Consider the following 20,945-nt stretch of genomic DNA (forward strand, 5'->3'; position numbering starts at 1 on the left):
AAAATATTTTTTAAAAATAAAATAAAAAACCAGCATAGACTATTGCCCAGATATATAGAACCCCTGGACAAGTTACCTCTAAGCTTCAATTCTGTCATTTTTTAAGTGGGGGAAAAAAAAATGACAGTACCTATCCTCAAAAAGATGACGTGAGGATTAAATGAGATGATCCTGATAAAGTCAGGAACACAGTGCCTGGCACACAAGTACTCAACATTAATTATGATGATGCCAGCTAACTCTATTCTTCCTGACTCATGTCCTTGGCTAGTCTCCTAAGCATCAGGCCTCAATTTTTCATCTTTAAATTAGACACCCATCTCTGAGGATGGTTTTCTTGATTGTATTCAAAAGATTTGCACCCTAAAGCCCTATATTATATTAACTCCAGCAACTGAAATACTGTTCTCCTAGACACAAAATAAAGAAACTACAAGAAACCAATACTCCTAGTATAATTTTGTGATAACTCACAAAATAGAGAGGATCACGGCTGGGGTGTGGCTCAGTGGCACAGTGCTTGCCTAGCATGTACAAGGCTCTGGGTTAGATCCCCCAACACTGACCCCCGGTGCCACCCCCACCTCTATTCCCACCCCCCAAAAAAGAGAGGCTTGGATGGACCTGTCAATGATTCTTCTGAACCAATGTGAAAAGATGAAAATACTGGTAATACATATGGATTCAAATAAAAGGGTATAACCAGTTTATTAAAACTTCTTCCTAAGCCTGAGGTATAATCACCTGGGGTACAATATGTGCTTCATCTAAAGGTCCGAGTAGAGATGAGTATCTACTTTTGCCCTTCTAAGCCAGGTAGGGTAAGACTGAAGATAATGGAAGAGAGTGCAGAAAAAGACTTCTTAATCCAGCAAATCCTGGTACTTGTGGTCAATAATATCTAGGGAACTGCTGGAGTCTGGAGACATGTTCAAGGGAGCTAAATTTAGTCTAATCCACACATAATGGATAACATTATGTGTAGAGTATTTTTAAAAATCAAAGTGCAAAGAACAGGTTAGGAAATCTAATCAAAGTATAATTAAATGTAAAAGAAAGCATTAGTCTAATCGATAGCATTATCATACCAAAAGAAAAACTGTAAGAACTGCCTAAGGGAAAAATCTCAGACCAAGCAATGTGCCTACCCAGGAAAACCCAGAGAGGCTCAATTTACATTCTTGGACACATCTAGAATTCAAACTATCACTAAGACAGAAATTAAACTCCACAGAACAAAAAAGCCTGAAGCCAACCCTAGAATTTGCTTCTTGTAGGACATAGAGTAATGGATCAAACCTCCCACCACAGCAGAAAAAAAGTAAACTGCACAAAAAAGTCAGTTGGAAACAGAAGTTGAAATATGGCTTAATTCTGAGTAGAAATGGAGTTTAAGACTAGAAGAATCTACTTGAGCGGGAATATTCTCTTTCACAGTGTAATATCTGAATTGTTGAAGGAAAAAAAAAAACACAAACAAACCAACCTCCTATGACTAGGCACTTACCAAAAAAAAAAAAAAAAAAAAAAAAAGAAAGAAAGAAAGAAAGAAAAAGAAAAGTCACAGTCATATGTGTAGTTATTGCTTTCCATTTCCAAACTCCAAGTATGGACCAAAATACAATTAAATGTGATACCAAACAATGTAAAAGTTAATGACATAAAAGCGAAGATAAGGCTGACAGAAATCAGGAGGTAGGGGCAGAAAGGTGGAGCAATGGTCAGGAGTATTAATGTCTTTTCCTTCATAGTAAAGGAAGCCGCAGATCCTATCATAACAGGAAAATTTAATTTACAATGTAACTATCAAAAATAGAAGGAATGGGGCTGGGGTTGTGGCTCAGTGGTAGAGCACTTGCCTAGCATGTGTGAAGCACTGGGTTCAATTCTCAGTACCACATATAAACAAACAAATAAAAAAGGTCCATCAATAACTAATAAAAATTTTTAAAAAATAGAAGGAAATACTCTAAAGTAATCATTACATTTCATAGAAGGAAGTCAATAATGCCCAAGTGTGATAAATCAAGAAAAAATAGTATAGATGTTTTAGAGTTATGGAGGTATTACTGTTTGATAACCCTAATAAACAAAATAGTACAAAATGTTAAAGTAACTGCCACTGTAATAGGGACTGGGGTAGGAAGAGTGTAGCAAAGGACCATTGACTTTTATAATCTTCTATCTGATCTTTTATCATATGAATTATGACTTTTAACAAATGATCTTTTTTTTATTTTTAAATTTTTTTTAGTTGTAGGTGGACACAATACCCTTATTTTATTTTTATTTGGTGCTGAGGATCAAACCCATGCCTCACGCATGCTAAGTGAGCACTCTATCTCTGAGCCACAACCCCAGTCCCTTAACAAAATGATCTTTAAAAACAAATGAATATTGCTTTCTAAACTGATCCTTTTGAAAATTAAAATCAAATGATATGCTAGGAAAACCTTTCTCATGCTAAGAACCAAGAGAACAGCCCCATTAGAGTTTAGAAATTGCCTTATCTTGAATAAGACTAATTTAACTTGGAGTATCTGAAACTAAAAGAATTTTATATGACTGTAATCACAACATTTTTCATACTAATGTTGATTAAATTTGTAAACAGTCATTAACAATGACCATCTGGTCGATAATGATGCTTTTACAGAACAAGATTTACCATACAATTTCATGATGACTTGAAGATGAGTGGATGGTTTTATTAAAACAATATTGTGCCAGGCATGGTGGAACATGCCTGTAATCCCAGCAACTCAGGAAGCTGAGGCAGGAGGATCATGAGTTAAAACCCAGGCTCAACAAATTAGTGAGGCCCTAAGCAACTGAGCAAGACCCTGTCTTTAATAAAATATTTTTAAAGGGCTAGGGATATGGCTTGGCAGTTAAGTGCCCTGGGTTCAATCCCTAGTACCAAAAACAACAACAAAACATTGTAAGCTCATTGAAGGCACTGTTGGGTCCACAGGTCTCTTAAAGCATGTCATAATTTGTCCCTTAATAAAAGATTGGGAGGTGACTGGTTGCACTTTAATTACTAAAGCTAAACCCAGAAAATTACAGTTTCTCTATAAATATTTAATTTTATTATAGATATAATTTTGTTAATTATATATAATCGATGTGTGTATGTGTGTGTATTCCATTTCCAAGACTTCTAACAGTTGTCCTTTAATATTCATGAAGGGGCTGGGGTTGTAGCTCAGTTGCACGTATGAGGAACTGGATTCGACCCTCAGCACCACATAAAAATAAATAAAATAAAGGTATCGTGTCCTTCTACAACTATATTTTTAAAAATTTCATGAAGGACTGGTTCCAGGACCCTGCATGGACACCAAAATATATGATTTCAAGTCCCTTATATGACATATGAATCATTTGCATAGGACACATCCTCCCATATACATATTTTAAATCATCTCAAGATTACTTATAATATTTAACATAATGCAAATGATATGCAAAGTATTGTTAGACTGTATTGTTTAAAGAATGATGATAAGGGGAAAAAGTATGCATATGTTCAGTACAGGTGCATTTTTTTTCCTGAATATTTTTGATCCATTGTTGGTTGATTCCATGGAAGTGGAACTCTTGGAAGCAGAAGGCCAACTATACTTGTTCTGAGTGGCTCTATACCCAGCTGGGGGATGGATCAGTCAAGGAAGTTTTCCAGACTTGCCAACCAGCTTCTTTCTTAAAATTTTGCACAGGGAGATTGGAAGAGGAGAGAAGGTATTTCATTCACATCAGCATTGCTCCAAAATAGAGGACACTGTATCCCCCAACTCCAGCTGTGTCCTTCCTTTGTCCCTGGTGGCTGAGCACCAGCCGGAAAGCATCCCACCCAGAAGTCAGACTGTCAGCCTTGTGGGGTCCTCTCTGAGCTCCTTAGGTTCTTCTCTTTTTGTTCCCCTACCCCTAGGAGTGGCAGCTGTTTCCTGTATGGATTATCTCAGTGTATACTTTATTCTTCTTTCAGTCTTCCAACACCTGGAATTAAATTTTCTGAAATACCCTCATACATTTTCTAGGCACTGCTTGATACAAAGGAAAGAAATTATGTATCCTCATCAGAAATTACTCCTAGAACACTGCTAAACAACAATCTGGGCTTCTTATGCTCTCAATAAAGAAGTGAGTCTAAGCCCAATTTTAGAAGACTACCATTAGGGCTTCTGTTTCCAGAAACTGTTTCTGTTTCCATACACTGATGAAGTATAGTACAAAATCAGTTTCAAATCGTTAAAAAATTAAAGAGTATAAAATCACTCATAAAAAGAGACACGGGTAAGAAGTGAGAAGAGGGTACAGACGGAAAAGGAAGGAGATACAAACATTTATCCAAAAATTTCAAACATTTATGGATAAACATAAAACCCTTAAAACTAATAGACTGTTTATTTCTGGAATTTTCTTTTTGATATTTTCAGACCATAATGAAAACCATGGAAAATAAAACTGTGGATAAGCAGCAGGTAGTATATGTAGGTTTATGTATATGTACTGAAAATAAGGCTTGGATGCTGTCTATAATTTCCAGCACTGGCTAGAAGTGATTTAATTATTATTATACAAGGGACCCATTGTGTATAAGGGTCCATTCCATCTCAATCCCAATCCTCACTGCTATAGCAGGATGGTTAAGAGACTCTAGAGTCACAATACAGAATTTGAATCTCTGCTTTGCCACTTATTGGCACCTTTTCATTGGGCTTCTGTGACTTAGTTAAAATGGGGAGAATAATATCATCCACTTCATAGAATTAATGTAAAGATCAAATGAGCTACTATTTGTAACAGGGCTTAAAATGGGACATGCAACACAGTGAGTGCTGTATAAGTATAGCTTATCAGAACAGTATTTCACATACAAAGACAGGTAAAGTATAGAAAAGCCAAAAGTTACATGATTTTTTTTTTTTATACTGGAAGAAAAAAATGCTTACAGATCACACAAGGAGTTTTGACTACACAAAGATGTCTATCAGAGAACAGTTCTTAATCTTTTCTGAATCATAGACCCTTTTGAGGATGAATAAAAGCTACACCGCTTTTCCCTAGAAAAATACATACACATAATGAGTTTTTCAAAATATTTTAATGCTCTTTAACTCAAATGACATACAGACCATTTCATGATAGTATTGTTATAACAATGATGAAACACTAGAGGGTGCCACAACCAAAGCAAAAAATGTAAAGACGGCATAAGATATTTAAGGTTGCCTCACATTCATCAACTGGAACAAATAAAAAAGTTAAGTGAATCTACTTCACCAAATGCTTTAAAATGCCAACTTACAGTTTCTAGATTAGCAACACCCAACAGAACTTTCTGCAATGATGGAAATGTTCTAAATTGGCACTGTTCAAAACAGTAGACACTGACTACACTGAAATATAACTATTTTAATTCTATTTAATTTTAAATCTAATTAATTTACATGTGGCTTGTGGCTACTACCATACTCTGGGAAGTTCTATATTCTGTTTTTGTTTTAAAATAACCACTACATATGGTTGTTACTAGGAATTTCTAAAAGAAGAGGTTCATCGAATAATTCCCACCAATCTATCTTTCATAATAATTCAATATTTCAGAGATAAAGATTATCTTGCCTGCTCCCCACCTTGTAGGTGTTCACAATAAAAAAAAAAAAAAAAAAAGCTTTCTTCTACTCTTCACCAAATACTCTACCTACTGAATTCCCTGTTATTTAATTCAAACATATTCTTAAGCCCTTGGGTTATAAAAAGCTTTTGAAAAAAAGTGCATATTGAAAGACTGAGTCAATAAATTAAATATGTAGGCTTTGCTATTTAAAAAAAGAACAAATCCTATTATAGTGAGAGCAAACTGCCAAGGGCTAAAGGAACACTATGAAGACTGCCAGGATGTGGAGCAGGATCCTGAAAGGGAAGACAAGACTCTTCGGGCTCTGGAATGAAAGAAGGGAATTGCAGGCAGAGGCAAGAGCCTACAAAAGCACATGGCATGGCAAGGAGGCATCAATGAACACTCAAGACTACAAATACAGGAAGAATCTGGGACCAAAGAAACCTGGCTCTCAGCTGCCTCTGCACCAGATTCTTTCTTTACACTGTAACTTGGTCTGCTAAAAACAAAGCCAACACTGACCCATCTATCAAAGAGGAAAGCACGTGGAACAGCACATGGTTTATAACCCAGTGCCTGGCACAGTGCCTTGAATGCAGTAGGTACCTAATAAATGCTGGTGACTATGATAAAAAGGATTTGAAAATGCATTCCCAAACATTTAGGTGCTTATTAAGTAGCCACAAATATCAATTAAAAAGCAGGTGACTTGACAAAATTATACCTGGTTTAGAAACATGGTGGATGGAAAGTCTGGTTGTGCCCAAGCAATTGTGATTGGGTCAGAATGCAGCTGGCCTGGCTATTATTACAGAATAATCGTTTATCCACAGCTGCTCCCAAATTACCAAAAATCAAATAAGTAGTTGTCATGTGATAGCAGGATTAGAGGCTGCCTCAATTTCCATTAAGGAGAAATAACATAAATTGCCCCAAATCCCGCCCCTCAGTCTGAGATCAGCACAAAGGACACTTTCATTCAGACCCTGCATACTGTGAAACACAGCATTGTTGCCTGGCTGCTTCTGTGGCGGGCCTCAATTCTGCTGGTTCTGTCACTGCACAACTGACATTCAGTGAAAGCTGTTTCCTAGCTTCTGCAGAACACTTCAATGCATGATTTTTCTTTTGAGATAACTGAACTAAAGACTTACTTCTGCATCAAATTATAAAAGTATAAGTGCCAATGACACAGATCTAGGAATCTCTGTAATTCAATCTTATTCATTCAACATATCTTTACTGAATTCTTATCAGATACTCCTATTTTATTTTAGCATGAGTTTTCAACTCTCACTTTACATATTATGTTCAAAAAACACGCATTCTTAAAGAAGTGACACACTTTTTTATGAGGGGAGGTTATTGAAAATATACAGGTGTGAGAAAATAGAAACTCAAACCACCACCATTACAAGTTAACCATTTGATTTACATGTTTCAGGAATCCACCCACTACCCCTACTCCAGTTTCTCATACAGTTGGTTTTGTTTTGATGCTTTTAAACAAAAGACAGCTTATATTATACAAACTGTTTATAAACATTTTTCATTTAATATGGAGCAAAATTTGCCATTAATTTAAAAATGTTTACAGAGCATTCTTTGTATTTTCCTAATTCCTTAAAGTCAGTCACTTAGATTGTTTCCAATTTTTCACTATTATGAAAAACACTGGGGCTGGGAATATGGCTCAAGCGGTAGCATGCTCGCCTGGCATGCGTGGGGCGCTGGGTTCGATCCTCAGCACCAAATAAAAAAATAAAAAATAAAGATGTTGTGTCACCGAAAACTAAAAACTAAATATTTAAAAATTCTCTCTCTCTCTAAGGAAAAAGAAAAAGAAAAAAAGAAAAACACTGCTATGATAATTTTGGTATTCAATAAATATCTATTGGATACTTATTTGAATAAACAAAAGTTTTTTAGGCTAAGTTTTAAACACATAGCCTTTTTCCTTTTTTTTTTTTTTTTTTTTTTTTTAACCTTTAAAGGACATTAAAGGGCTGGGGATGTGGCTCAAGCGGTAGCGCGCTTGCCTGGCATGCGTGCGGCCCGGGTTCCATCCTCAGCACCACATACAAAAAAACAAAGATGTTGTGTCCGCCGAAAACTAAAAAATAAATATTAAAATTCTCCCTCTCCCTCTCCCTCTCTCTCTCTCTCTCTCTCTCTCTTAAAAAAAAAGGACATTAAAAATGTTAAATAATCATACAGTTATCATTCTGGACACACTCTTACTGCAGATATAGAAAGGTCATGTAGTAAGAACAATAATCCAAACATAATGATATGTAGATAATACCTGATGTTAGAGGACAGAATAAAAAATATTAACCCATTAACCTTGACTTTATATTTAAACATATATTTAAAAGCAAAGTATAATTTGATGCTACAGTCTCAACAGCACAAGAGGATCACTTGAGCCCAGAAGATAGAGGCCATCCTGGGCAACACAGCAAGACCCAAAGAAAGAAAGAAGGAAAGAAAGACAGAAAAGCTGTTAGAAGGTGGAATATAGAAAGAAGGAAGTGTTAAGGCATAAGTCCCCATTTTCCAAAATGGCAGGCTAAGAAGCCCTACAAAAATTGATGAATTAAAAAAAAATGCTTATCTTTTGAAATTATAAAGATAATTAACAAGTAACTTTCAAGATAATACCAAATAATGATAGATGAAGAAAGGATAGAAAAAAATTAAATTATTATTTTTCACATTAAAAAAAGCCAAAAATATTGCCTAAGGTTGATAAATGAGGGAATAGAAATTTAAACACATTATTTAGCCTTATGGAAATAACCACAGAGAAGCTAAAAACAAATGATGAAACCATCTTTAAAGACTATCTCTGGACAATGGGATGGGGCTAGGAATGGAAGGAAAGAGAGACAAGAGACTTGAGGGTATTCATCTTAAACTCTCCATGGTTATTTGATTTGTCAGTGTATACAAAACCTGGCTGAAAAATCTGCAACTATTCACGTTGCCTCTGCAGCCCTCTTATCTTGATAAATGGTCAGATCCAACTGGCCACAGAGCATTCCTTAACCAGATGCAGACCTAAAATCTTGGAGATCACGTATTCTGAGCTTCTCATTTTATAGATTAAATTATGATCCCGAAAGGCCAAGTTGAATTATCCAAAGTCATATTTCTAGCTGATGGTAAAACTCAAATCCATATCTCCTGCTTCCAAATCAAGTGCTCCATCTGTTCCATCAGAGACTCACCCTTTTTAATTGAAGTACAGTCTCTAAGCTTCATTTAAAAACAAACAAACAAAAAAACATCTATTTTTTAGTTGTAGGTGGACACAATACCTTTACTTTATTTTTATGTGGTGCTGAGGATCAAACCCAGTGCCTCATGCGTCATAGGCGAGCACTCTACCTCTGAGCCACAACCCAGCCCCTCTAAGCTTCATTTGCTTGGGCTCCCTAGCTACTGTCATACATTATCATGTATGTTATAAAAATGATATGCATATTGCATTGAAGTGGTTGTTCAAACTGCACCAGCAGTTACCACATTATGGTACCTCTAACATACCTCCTGCTCCTCTCACCTTCTACACCACTGCCTTATAAGGGGATACAGCTACTTTGAGGACTGCTGCCTGCAAACTGAGAAGCCTGATAGCATGCTTATAAGCCACAGAAATAAATGTTATTCATAAAGTTTCCAAAGAAATCCTCTGTGAGCACCCTGTCAACTGATTTCATATTCTTCTTCACAAATATTAAATGATTTCACTATGTATCCACTCTATTTCCAGTAGATGGAACAAAATGGTTTAAATTTTTACAAAATGGTGGTAGGGGGACTGGGGCTGTGGCTCAGTGGTAGAGTGCTTACCTAGCACATATGAGGCACTGAGTTCAAGCCTCAGCACCACATACATAAATAAACAAACAAATAAATAAAATAAAGGTATTGTGTCCATCTATAACTAATTTTTTTTAACTAATGGTAGTGGCACAAGGGGCTGACTTTTTTTTTAAAGAGAGAGAGAATTTTAATATTTATTTTTTAGTTTTCAGTAGACACAACATCTTTGTTGGTATGTGGTGCCGAGGATCGAACCTGGGCCGCGCACATGCCAGGCAGCGCGCTACCGCTTGAGCCACATCCCCAGAAGGGGCTGACTTTTTAAGGAAAGGGGAATTGGGCATCCAAGTTTTTGTTTGTAATCATTATACTACTTTATAAAAATTATTTTTTGAATTTTTAAAGTGTGAAAGACACTATAGATTATTATTTATATAAATTTCGGAGCAGGGAAACACAAATTAACATGTAAAAATGGGGGCCAGGCCAATCACTGGAAATCAAGTACATATAAATGTATGAAGATCTAATGACAAAACCCCAACATTTACTGTATTTTCCACAAATTATACACAACTTATGAATAGTACACTCACTAATCTAAAATAAACACACTGAATGTTTTAAAGCTTTCTCACACAAGAGCTGAGCCTAAGGTCTGTGGGGCAACAACAGCAGCATTGCTTGATGAGGCAGTCTGAACAGCCAGCCTATCATTCATTTCTTGGTTTATTTCTCTCTTTGATCCACTGTGAAACTGAGGGCTAAAAATCTTTCTAAGTTTGGTGGTGACAATACCAATTGAGGCTTCTTAAACAATCAAATAACATATAAAAATACACTGTAATGGAAACATGCTATAGAAACATAAGGCAATATTTTGTCTCACAGTGGAGCAAGCAAGAGAAGCAAAGGAACAAACAAGTGCTGCATACATTCATGAAACCATCCATTCAGCATCAAAGTGCCAGATCTTCAGGCAGTGTAATGGTCAATATGAATGATTGAATTAAGAGTGGCTGGAGATTAAGAGGCTTAAAGGTGTGTCTGGGAATGATTGGCATGTGGGATAGCAAATGCAGACCCTCCCTAAGTGTGGGCAGCAATGTCCAATAGGATGGTGGCTTGGATGGAATAAAACTTGGAACAAGGAAGCAACAGTAGATGCTAACTTCATTCTTCTTCAACAGGTTCTTGATTACTGTTGTAATCACCTGGAAGACATCAAATTGGACTCTGCCAGTGATTCTCCAGAAGGCTTCTGTCTCGAACTAGGGTAACACCATTGATCCCTCTTGTTCTGAAGCTTCAGCCACTTGGACTGTGCAGCTACTAGTTCCTGCCTGCAGACAGCCCCTGTGGACTATCCAGCTTCTGGTCATGTAAGCCAACCTAATAAATCCTATTTTTATAATCATATTTCCTGTTGATTCTGTTCCTCTAGAGAATCCTGACTAATACATGCAGGAATCTTCTGGTCTGATCAGAGACATACCATGTGAACTAAAGCATCAAAATGGCAGCCTGCAGGATGCAGAAAGCCCACATACGTGTTTTGCTTGGCCTGCAATAGTTTTTGTTTGGTCATTGTTTAAATGTAAATGAATGGTCAAACATTTAAAAATTAGAAGATAATATAAAATTCCAGATTTCTGGCTTTTCCCAAAAATTCAGGAAGGTTGGGAACATCAGGAAGCAATACTGTATATAAAGCTCTGCTCTGTAGACTTCTTGGATTAAAAAAATATGTGTACAGTTCTGGGAGCTAGGAATAAGGCTCAATGGTAGAGTGCCTCCCTAGCATATGTGTTTGATCCCTAGCACTGGGGTGGGTGGTGGATAAAGGAAAACAATTCTGTCATTTGTTAGCCCAAAGCCTTATATCATTTTTTCATGTTGTCTCTTCTCATCTCCCACTTGATGAGAGGCAGCCTGAGCAGCCAGTCTATCCCTGTGTACCTCACTTTCTCTATTTGTAAAATGGTGATGATATATTAATACCTTCCTTATAAGATATTAAATGAAATGAAGTAAAGCACTCAGCAGAGTGCCCTATCAATAAATGCTAACCATTATTATTATTATTTCAACCTGGCAACAAATGACTGCAAAAGGGAGCAGACCCTGCTTGTTCCTTATCAACCAGCAAGTTCTCTTCAGGATGTTCACTCCTGGGCTGCCCTACTCATTTACAATGCCTGCCCCCACCCAACATCAGAGATTGCAACCCTAACAAAGACTTTGTAAGACAATGTGTTAAGTGCTAAGGAAGATAATGGAGGGAAGAGCAAGGCTCAAAGGAGAAGTCAGGTAAATAAATCATTCAACAAAATTTATTGAGGTCCAGATTCTAGGACAGAGACACTAATGATGAGCAAGAAGGCAGAGTCCCTAACCTCAAGGAACTTAAAAAAAAGAAAAAAAAATTTGTTTTGTTTTGTTTTATTTTTTTGTTTGGCAGTGCTCACACATGCTACACAAACCCAGGGCTCACACATGCTACACAAACTACCACTGAGCTACAGGAACTTACATTCTGATAGCAGGAGCCCATAACAATAAAAATATAAAAGAATAAACAAGAATTTCAGAAAGTAGTATGTGCTATGCAAAAGGTACCACAAAGCAATGTAATTGTTAGGCACATTTAATTTGCAACCTGAATGATGAAAGACAGCCGTGTGAAGGGCTTGGGAGAAACGTTCTCCAGGCAAAAGGTACCGCTAGAGCATAGTGAAAAGGGGGAGGAAGTGGAGATGAGAAGAGACAACTTGGAAAAATGATGTAAGGCTTTGGGAAGAATTTGGATTTAATACTGATCAGAAAAGATCTCTGGAGGAGCCATGTTAGAGGTGCTGCTGAGGTTTGGCAGCATTCTGGGTAGAGAAAACAGTGCCACACAGGAGCACAAAAAGCAACAGCTGGCAGGGGTAGGTGGGTGTTGGATGGTGGAGGCTTATGTGCTCTGTAAAGTAATATGTAGTTCCTCCTATAGTTTAGTGGTACCCAATATTATGAAGATCTCTTCCTAATGACACAAAAAGAACAAAAGAAAGTAAAAACAAAAAAACCCTTGTAGTGCAGGAAAGATTTCAAGACTGCTTGTAATAGGTGGATGCAGTGGTACCAGCCTATAATTCCAGTCAGTTGGGAGGCTAAGGCAGAAGGATCGCAAGTTCAAGGCCAGCCTCAGCAACTCATGGAGACTCTGTCTTTAAAAGGAAAATAGGACTAGGTTTGTGGCTTTGTGATTAAGCATTCCCAGGTTAAGCATCCCTAGTATCCCCACCCCCTGCCAAAAAAAAAAAAAAAAAAAAAAGACTGCTTGTAACCTTACAAGACAGTTGTATTTATTAAAAACAATAATGAGAAGAGTATATTACAAATAACTTGAAACTTAGTAAGCAGTGCTTTTGAGATAACACCACCTATTCCACCTATAAACAACCACAGGTCACAAAAGCCCTCTGAATAACTCCCAGCCACCTTCATGGTTACATGATGGAAACATTGCTAAGGATGAATGGCTGCCTTGAGTTTTGCAAACATTCCAACTGTGTGAAGAATGGTTTAGGAAGGATTGAGGCTACAGGCAGTCAAACTAGTCAGGTGACTAACTCAGTGGTCCATGAAGAAGACTAATAGGGGCCTGAAAGAACACAATGGAAACTGAAAGCTCCAGTGAAATGTGTATTTGGGTGGTGAAAACCCCCAAGGACTTGGTGAACTGGATGTGAACAGTAAGGAAAGATTATGTTCAGCATGACTCCTACCTTCTGACTTTGGTTCATTAACCAGGCTACAAACAAGAAAAGTGCAAATTTGCATTGGAAGATAGTACCTGATGGTCCTTTACAGGAGCTGCCCACTCATCAACAGAAGTGGGTAATGAAAGCAGAGAACACGAATAAAATTTACCAGAATAATGTGTAAAGTGTGACAGTAACAAAAGCAAGGAAACTTGGGGAATATTCAAAGGGATATATCGAAGGCAAGAGTATGATAAAATGGAGATGTCAAAAGGAAAGATGAGAAGCAGGAAACGGTGTCCTGAAGCTAAAAGGGAGAGGTCAACAAGATCAAATGCAGTGAAAGAAGAAAAAGAATTGAAATAATGACTTGCCAAGAAGTTCATTCATTCACTCAACACATACACGAGAGTCACCTACTGTGTGTCAAACATTGATGCAGTGAACAAAAATCAACCCTGACTTCTTGTTTTTTATATCTGCCAGGTGGGAAATAAACTACAAACACACCAACAATAGTCTTTTTAGGAGCAATAAGTGCCAAGGGAAAATATAATGAAGCTGTATTAGGGAGATAGGGCAAGGAAGGGTACTAGTCAGAGAATGCCTTTCTGACAAGCCATCTGAACTCAAATCTGCAGGAAGTAAGAGAGACAGCATGAAATACTAGGGCAAAGTGTTCTTGCAGGCAGCAAGAACATCACATGCCAAGACACTGAGGCAGGAGTGCACTTAAAGTGACAGAGGAACAGCAAAATGGATCTTGTGCCTGAGGCACTAAGCTTGAGAGGAGTAGCAAGTGAGGTCAGAGACAATACCTGGAGTCAGGCTTGTAGGACCTTGAGGGTCACTTAAAACTGTTGGATTTTACCCAGAATGAGATGGAAAGGCTTCAGAAAGTTTTGAGCAGGGGAGAGATATATCTGATTTACATTTTTAAAGGGTTACTTAGGTTGGTAGATAAGAACAGACTAAGGGAGGGTGGAAAGTGGAAGCAGACACAAATTATAAAGCTACTGAAAAATGAGTGTGGCTTGGACCATGGAATAATAGCAGAAGTGGTAAAAAACCACTGATATTTTGCATGCTTGAAAGATAGAGATGCCAAGATTTCCTGATGATTTGAATGAAAGGCAGAATGAAAAAGAGGAGTCAAGAATGACTCAAAGAGTTTTTGATTTGAGCAACTGGATGAATATCTATCATTTTCCCAAGATAGTAATGACTGTCAGAAAAACAGCTTAGATGCCGACTAGATGACTATATCTAAATGGAAATGCTGAGTAGAATGTGAATTGGCGGCTTATTTTTGTTTTGTTTTTCCTAGCTACTTTTAGGCCTTGTTTTAAAGAACACAATTAAGAATTTTTTTTTAAAGATTTTTTTTTTTAATATTTATTTTTTAGTTCTAGGCGGACACAACATCTTTGTTGGTATGTGGTGCTGAGGATCGAACCCGGGCCGCACGCATGCCAGGCGAGCGCGCTACCGCTTGAGCCACATCCCCAGCCCCACAATTAAGAATTAAACTTGTGTTAGGCGCAGTGGTGCATGACTATAATCACCAGCTTTGGAAGCTGAGGCAGGATTGCGACAGCAAGGTGCTAAGCAACCCAGTAAGACCCTGTCTCTAAATAAATAAAATACAATGTAGGGCTAGAGATGTGGCTCAGTGATTGAGTGCCCCTGAGTTCAATCCCTGGTACCCCCCCCACAAAAAAAAGAATTATACTTGTATTTTGAAAAATGTTAAGTTCAACTTTATCTAGGATCATTAGTTTTTCAAATCACTTATAGAACTATCACTGTTGCCAGACACAGTAGTGCATGCTTATAAAACCCAGTGACTCTGGAGGGTGAGGCAGGAAGAGTACAAATTTGAAGCCAGGTTCAGCAACTTAGACCCTGTCTCAAAAAATAAGGTCTGTGGATGCAGCTTGGTGGTAAGGCACTGGGTTCAATGCCCAGTACCAGAATGTAGGGGGCACTATTAACTTTTTTATGGTAAAAACACTAGATCACAATTACATATTTTATTTGTTTGCTATTTTCTTTAAGGATGTCAAGACAGTCCACCAAAACAAGGTAGCTACACAAATGCTGGAGAGATTAAAGAATGTGCTCTGCAAATTACTATAAAAATATTCCCCCTTGGGGCTAGGGATGTGGCTCAAGTGGTAGCGCGCTCGCCTGGCATGCGTGCGGCCCGGGTTCGATCCTCAGCACCACATACCAACAAAGATGTTGTGTCGGCCGAAAACTAAAAAATAAATATTAAAAAAAAATACCTGCTGTGCTCACTTTAAAAAAAAAAAAATTCCCCCTCCCTCCATCCTTTTCTGGGGCAGGGGAGGAGGGATACTAGAGATTGAACCCAGGGGCGCTTTACCACTGGCCATATCCTTAGCCCTTTCTAATGTTTATTTTGACACAGGGTCTCACTAAGTTGCTGAGGCTGGTTTCAAACTTGTAATCCTCCCGACTCAGCCCCCAGAGCTGCTGGGATTACAGGTATGCACCACTGTACCTGGTGTTCCCTTCCTTATAAGAGATAACTGTATTGTAAGCAGAAGGGGGAAAATGCCAGAACTTGGAGTTAACAATGTCTGCTTTTGATTTCTCATTATAGATTTTTTTTTTTTATACTGGGTATTGAACCCAGGGCCTTGTGTGTACAAGGCAAGCACTCTACCAACTGAGCTATATCCCTAGCCCTTGATTTCTCATTATAAAAGCTTGGGAAAATACATAAACTCTGAGCTCGTTTCATCTATGAAACTGAGAATGATAATGCTTGTCTTACAGGGTAGTAATAGTAGTAACAGCTTACATTTATTGAGCCCTTACTATGTGCTAGGCACTTATTCTAAGTACTTTTACATATACAATCTCATGTAATATTTGCAACTCTGTGAGGTATTATGTGCTAGGCACTTATTCTAAGTACTTTTACATATACAATCTCATGTAATATTTGCAACTCTGTGAAGTATTATGATGGTGACACACGACATGACAGTGAGGTTAAGTAACTGTCTTAGGGCACACTGGAAGTGAATGACAGAAAAAAATTTAAGCTTTAGCAATGTGCATGGTGCTTTATATTTTAAGATATTTTCACATTTTATTTTTCAAAGTTGGTATAGCACAGAATTAGACCAAACATTGTGAAATTACTTTTTGTAGGTCCAAAATAAACATTAGCTATTTCAAACGGTTAAACCTTGACTATTATGCTATACCACTTTAAATAAATGAAATGTGAGGGCTAGGGATATAGCATAATAGTAGAGCGCCTGTCTAGCATGTGAAAAGCCCTGAGTTTGATTCCCAAGACTGTAAAAAATAAAAGAAAAAAGGAAAGAAAGAAGGGTGAAAATGTTTAACTGTAAAGTACTATGTAATAATAAATGGAACTAGACTAAGAGGTATAAACACAATTGTGAAACTGGAAGTGTTAAAGAGAACAGACAATAGAGAAATCCATTCAAATTACATATCAATTGATAATCAAGTCAATCAAAAAGTTCCTTATACACCCAGCCCAGGTTTCCATCTGCAGCCTTGGTACTTTAGAGGCCTAATCGTCTCATCAGTATGGAAACAATCTCAAGCTGACATCCTTTTCCCTATGGCACTCATTACTCATCACACCAAGTATAAATTTGTTTATTTATTATCTTCTTTCTCATCCCACTAGAAAGTAGGCTCTTGGTGGCAAAGATTTTTCTGTCTTATTCAGTGTTTTATCCCTATACCTAGAACTGTTCAAGGCTTACTATAAGCACTCATATTTAAGGGTTGAAGGAACGAGAAATTATAACATCCCAAACTACTTGGACAAAAAAACAAATATATGAAATACATGTGAAGACAAAGATAAATAGTACCTAAATACTTAAAAAAAATTTTCGTAGTTGTAGATGGACAAAGTGCCTTTATTTATTTTTATGTGATGCTAAGGATCAAATCCAGTGTCTCACACATGCTAGACAAGTGCTCTGCCACAGAGCTACAGCCCCAGCCCCTAAATACTTTAATGTAAATAACAAACCTTTCTAAAGGATTTAAGATATAAACACTTTGAAAAGTATCAGACATATAAAGTTGAACTGTACCCATTCAAAAAAATTAATATCTCCATATCTACTTTGTAACTCATTAAAATAAATTATTTTGAATTATTAAACAATATTAAATTTAAGATAGTGTGTGGGGGGGGGGCTGTCTTACTTTCAGATAAGGAAAGGAAGAGAAAAGTAAAAAAGCACACATTTCAAGACTGAATGAAATTTAGGAATGTAAAATTAAAACAACTTCACCAAAAATAAGGAACAACATCTCCATTTTAGAATTTGTTTAACCTATAAAAGATATCCCTAAACTCAAAGAGGCATAGATTGCTAAAATGTTACCCTAGGTTTCTAAAGAAACTAAAACTGCTTAAATCCATTTACAACACTGTATTTCCAATTTTAAAAACTGCCATAACTAAATGTTTTATCGGTTTAGAATATGTATTTTAAAAAGTATAGAGCACTGTAGAAGGGAAAGAAGATAATTATCCTATGATGATAAAAAATATTTTTCTCACTACCATTTTCTCAATGTGATCTTTGATGAAATTCTTAAAAACAGAAGGGGAAAAAGAGGCCATCAAATATAATTTACCATATACATTTATCAGCAGCCGCTTGGGCCTGGCCACAATGGGCATCCTGCAGCTGGCTGTCAAAAAACCAAAAGCTGCTTGTCACCCACCTTCCAGGTCTCTTAGAACTAAGCTCACTTGGGTCAAAACAAATCAACTGCCTTTCTCACCAGCAGTAATATGCTAGAATAAAAGTGTCACGGATAATTCAGGCTGCCAAGATTTTGTTCTTCAGAAAAGACTTGTAACTATTAAAGGGAACATTAAATTAGAGCTATTGCCTAAAGAAAAGGGCTATCTCCATCTGTAGCTTGCCTGGGATAACATTTACTGGGGTGTTGGTATATAGTAAAACCAGAGGAAAGGGAAGAAACGGGAAAAAGCAACATGTATCATAATATCCCCAAAGAGTGGCCATTTGAAAAACACAATGAGTATGCCCGTACCAATGCATAAGTAAAACTAGGGTTATGCTTTATAACGGATTCCCTGTATTGTGTATGACAGAATATTGGCTTTTAGTAAAGCTACAAATTATTAAAACAAAAGACGACTACAGAAGTCTTAAAGGATAAAGTTGACCTGTGCGTATTGACATAGAAAAATATCCACAATGTTAGAAAATGGAAAAACCAATGATAAAATCTGCTAGAATGAGTATGGACTTTTTAAAAAGTATGGATATGACTATGAACAAACAAAATAATCTAGAAAGATACACAGAAACTGTTAAGAATGCTTTTTTTTTTTTATCTATGCAGAATAGAATTTTGGATTATAAAGAGGTTTTTTTGGAAAGTAATTACATACTTAGTATTTTAAAGTGAGATAGAAATCTAAGTATGTAATTACTTTCCTAATAGTGGCTATTTCCAGTTTGGGGAAAGAAAAAAAAAAAAAGATAAACACTTCTCTTCACCTAATAAAAAATCTGAGGTGTCCAAACTCAGGGAGTCAGAGACATACTGATCTTCAAAGTGGCCCAATGTCCTCTGGGAAACAATTTCTTTCTTTATTTTTTTTCTCTTTTTAAACAAAGTTCTTTCTTTAAATAGACTCCTCTATGGAACTTCAAAAGTATAAATAAAAGTGGAACTTCTCCTGTGAGCGGGCTATGGGGACTATGTAGAGCAATGGCCATTCTTCTTCCTTACCCCCTGCAGTACTGCTGAGACTCCCTAGAAGGCCACAGAGCACATCAATTAAGTACTTCTTTGTGCAGTTGGGAAACTGGGTCTCAGCCTATTAAGACATCTGTCTTACTGATTAACCTAAGGTCATTTTATCTTAGAAATTACAAATACATTGGGCCTTGGAGCTTTTCATATACATACAAAAAGTTTAGAGAAAACTGAAAGCACCCATGAATTGGCTCCAAAATATCAAAAGAATACTGAATAATTAAAACTAATAAATAAAAACTATTAAATGTCAAAAAAATAAAGAATCATGGTTTTTTGAAGTTCTACATGATTCAAGCATATCACATTCCTCGATGGCTTTGCAGATGTATGTTTTTCTATTGAGTTAGCCAAACGTATCCGCTGAGGTAATGGAAGCAGCCACTGAGAAAGGTAGATGGAAAAAAAAAAAAAAAAAGTACCAAGGGGCAGTTTGTGAAGGTATGTTCACCAAGTAGACAGGTAACTAGTAAAGTCTACCCTTAGGGATAAAATCAATTCCAAAATGGCTCCAATAGCCTAGAATAATATGAATATCTAACATAATGGGAGGGGGCAAAGTAAAGGGGATTGAACGCAGGTTGCTTAACCACTGAGCCACATCCCCAGCCCTTTTTTATTTATTTATTTTTATTTTTTTAATATTTATTTTTTAGTTGTAATTGGACATAATTCCTTTATTTCACTTATTTATTTTTATGTGACGCTGAGGATCGAACCCAGGGTCTCGTACGTGCAAGGCGAGCGCCCTACCCCTGAGCCACAACCCCAGCCCCTTTTTTTTATTTTTAGGGTTTTGCTAGGTCGCTGAGGCTGGCTCAAAATTGTGATCCTCCTGCCTCAGCCTTCTGAGTTGCAAGGATTACATGTGTGCCATCATGCCTGGCTCATAATTTTTTTTCCCAGTGCTGGGGATCAAACCCAGGTCTTTGAGCACACTGAGCAAGTGTTTTACCACTGAGTCGCTGGATAAATTTTAATAGACATGAACATATCATTTCTGAACTTTGGTCTCTGCAGAAAAATACAGATGATGAGCTTATGTCATCATCACGGAAAGAAAAAAATCAGGGAGAACTAATTCACACTAAACTTAGTATGGAAAGAAGCATTACAAGCAACACACACAAAATGTGGATAACAACCAACTTGTATTTAGTGCTGAGTACTATACTCTTCAAAGATGTAGAAAAAACCCATTGTATTTCATTGGGACTTTGAAAAGGCCCAGTATTATAAGGAATAGTTGGAAGAAATAAGAGATGTTTAAATCTAGAGAAAGGATTCTTCCTGAAAAGGATCATTCTCATTAAAATACTACTACAGGAAGAGGAAGTAGACAATTTGGGACCCTAATAAAAGAAATGGATGAGAAGTTAAGGTGGGGCTGAATTCAGAACAACAGATTATTTTTCTAACAGGAGTGTGAAGACATAGTGAGTTGTCAGAAGTAGTGAATTAGTTCTCCCACCACTAGATGTCTTCATGCAAATACCAGACAACCACTTGGGGGCACTGGAGACGTGGCTCTTGCATGCATCCTGGCTCCAACTAGCATACACAAAGATAGCAAAGTCATTTCATTCTAGGAGATTCTGAACCATGAGATCCACAAGCTTATAACAGAAAGAAAAACAGGTCATTTGGCCATAATTCTACAACAGTTAGGGGTATGGAGAAATATACCCACAAAAGGAATTATAAAACGGCAAAAAAACCTAAATTTTGAATTATAAAGAGGTTTTTGCTATTCTATAGATTTCTTTCTCACTATATCAGAAGCTTAGGGGTAGAGAAATGTAGGGAAAAAACCCTATTATATCATAGTATTAAAAATTATTAACAAATTACAAAGGAAAGCAGGTTTTAGTAACATACCACTCCCTTATTTCTATTTCTTTAGA

The 20,945-nt window shown here is 36.9% G+C and overlaps 1 protein-coding gene across 5 annotated transcripts in view; it reads right to left on the reverse strand.

Annotated features, from left to right (window-relative positions):
• Positions 1 to 20,945, reverse strand: part of Nrf1 (nuclear respiratory factor 1) — a 139,302-nt gene that overhangs the window by 94,090 nt on the left and 24,267 nt on the right. The gene's annotated exons all lie outside the window — the stretch shown is intronic.

This window comes from Urocitellus parryii, chromosome 3 (genome assembly GCF_045843805.1).
Source record: "Urocitellus parryii isolate mUroPar1 chromosome 3, mUroPar1.hap1, whole genome shotgun sequence".
Taxonomy (NCBI): Eukaryota; Metazoa; Chordata; class Mammalia; order Rodentia; family Sciuridae; genus Urocitellus; species Urocitellus parryii.